Genomic DNA, 2,434 nt, shown 5'->3' with positions numbered 1-2,434 from the left:
TCACAGAACCTTGGCCTTAGAGGGGACCCGAGGGTTCTGTGGTCTCTCTTCCTATCCAGAGCAGAAATCTCCAGAAGACAGGCAGTCAACATCCGCTTGCAGGCCCCAAAGCACGGAAAAAGTGCCTCATCAACCTATTTCCCCTTACGGTGAACACAGACATGTATCTTTTCACTTTTTTTTTTTTTTTTTTTTTACTTTGGAAAGTGTAAGTTGACACAGGATGAAGTGCTGAAGTGCTATTGCTTTTGTTTCCTGTTCCTTGTCATTTTGGAAGCTGGCTTGACAGGAGCTCCTGGTTAATTCACAGTCTGAGTCAGAAATAGTCTTTACGTCCATCTAGTCTAATGTGACTCATCAGCCTCTGCTTACACGTGCCCAGCCGCTGACTCAAGCCCCGGTTGTTCAGGGGTGGTTTCTAATGGGAGACGATGCACACGAGACTATCTGTGGATTGTACAACATCACATCCGCTTGAGAGATCGTTAGAATTTCTCCTATCGAATGGAATTTCTTCCCCCCTCACTTCCAAACGCTTCTCTTTGGTTCTGCACTCCGAAGCGATGCAAAATGTCTCATCACTTTTGTACTTGACAATCCTTGAAATACTGGAAGACAGCTGTTGGACTGACTCCTTCCTCCTGGCTAAGGCTGGTGTTTTTTCACGATTCTAAACACACCGGGCACCTCTTCCTTTTGTGGCATAGTCTCCAGTCCTCCGCGCAATCGATTTAGCCTCCTCCGACTGAACATACCGAGCATGTCAATGTTTCTCTTGAAATGCCAGAAATAAACAGAGGGAGATTAAACTCTCTTTGTCTGGGCCTCACACTCCTTTCAGCTCAGCCTAAGATGACATTAGCCATTCTGGTATCTCTTGTTATGTCTGATGCATATTCAGCATGCAGTCAACTAAAATAGCACCTAATCTTTTCTCGTGAGCTTCTAGTAAAGCAGTGTTCCTACCTCTCCAGCGTGGGCAGTTGATATTTTTGGTCCTAGATACAGAACAACAGCTTGGCAAGGACCAATACAAGTTTTGTGAGAACTCCAATGGTTTATTGAACCTGGGGACTTTACTCTTCCAGGGCATCTAGGTTCTTTGATACCTTCCATACCTTTCTCGGGATTTAATTCTTCCTGAGCTGTGTCTGTTCTATTTCTCTCGGTGTGAAGGTCATATTTCTAGGCGGAGAAGACAAAAACCAAAACAAAAACAAACTAGAGGTTGAGCAATCCTCTTTCTCACTTTTCTCTCACCCTCTACCACTCCTTTGGCACCGCTGTTGATTGTTTTTTGGTTTTTGTTTTGTTTTGTTTTTTAATTTCTTTTTAATTGTTTTACATTTATTTATTTTTGAGAGACAGAGAGAGACAGAGCATGAGCAGGGGAGGGGCAGAGAGAGAGGGAGACACAGAATCGGAAGCAGGCTCCAGGCTCTGAGCTGTCAGCACAGAGCCCGACGCGGGGCTCGAACCCACGGACCGTGAGATCATGACCCGAGCCGGAGTCGGACGCTTAACCGACTGAGCCACCCAGGCACCCCCACTGTTGATTGTTTTTATCACTGTCTGTAGCACTATGCCGCCTAGTGCCCAAGCAATGGTGCATCGTGCCCTTGTTCTGTTTGCTCTGAAGACAGAGAAGGAGAGGGAGGGAGGGACGGAGGGAGAGAAGGAAAGAAGGAAAGAGAGAAAGAAGGAGAGAAAGGAGTGAAAGGAAAAGAAAGTCATTAGGAAGACATAAATCTGGATGACCTATATTATCCTATTTAAGGGTCAGACACCTGCTGTCACCCTACATTTCCTTACTTATGAAATATAGATATTTAGGGATAACCAGTATTTCCTTTGACTTTAGAACATGCATAATAATATAACTGATTTATTTATCATCCCCTCCCCCCCATTATAGAGACTTTATCTATTAGGGCTGTACATTAAGAAAGATTCGTGTGGTTGTAACGGATCTATCTTGGGGCTAAAGAGGTCGAAAGCTTCAACCCCAATGAGAGTTCTCAAACGCTGACTGGCCAGTTATGTCAAGGGTCAGCACAACTACCGGTGAGAGGCTTGAAAACGAACGTATCTTGAACACTTGTTGAGAGGAAGGTGAAGTTACTTTTTAAGTTCTTTTCTAACATTTCTTTTGATCATGCCTAAGTACTCCATTATAGGATGTGTTTTTGTGTTGATAAGGGAGAGCAGAGGTTGTGAGGCAGAAAAGGAAATAAGGCTGAGAGACGGGAACAAGGACATAGCATACAACCCCCTGTTAAACTGTTCTGGGAGCTGGAATTCACACCCCAGATTTTCCACTTCCAGAATTGTTATCATGGTGATGAACGCCATGGGGTCAATAAACATTTCCAAGAGAGAGGTATGCATTTTTTTTTACTATTGATATTTTATATTTACATATCTCTATTTTGTG

At 43.8% G+C, this 2,434-nt stretch overlaps 1 non-coding gene across 1 annotated transcript; it reads right to left on the bottom strand.

Annotated features, from left to right (window-relative positions):
• Positions 1–1,457: 1,457 nt before the first annotated feature.
• TRNAR-CCG (transfer RNA arginine (anticodon CCG)) lies at positions 1,458–1,542 on the bottom strand. Its single transcript has one exon. It is a non-coding gene; the product is annotated as a tRNA-Arg (tRNA).
• Positions 1,543–2,434: the final 892 nt, after the last annotated feature.

This window comes from Prionailurus viverrinus, chromosome F1 (genome assembly GCF_022837055.1).
Source record: "Prionailurus viverrinus isolate Anna chromosome F1, UM_Priviv_1.0, whole genome shotgun sequence".
Taxonomy (NCBI): domain Eukaryota; kingdom Metazoa; phylum Chordata; class Mammalia; order Carnivora; family Felidae; genus Prionailurus; species Prionailurus viverrinus.
The sequence above is the reverse complement of the archived record's forward strand: the minus strand, read 5'-3'. Positions and strand labels throughout refer to the sequence as shown.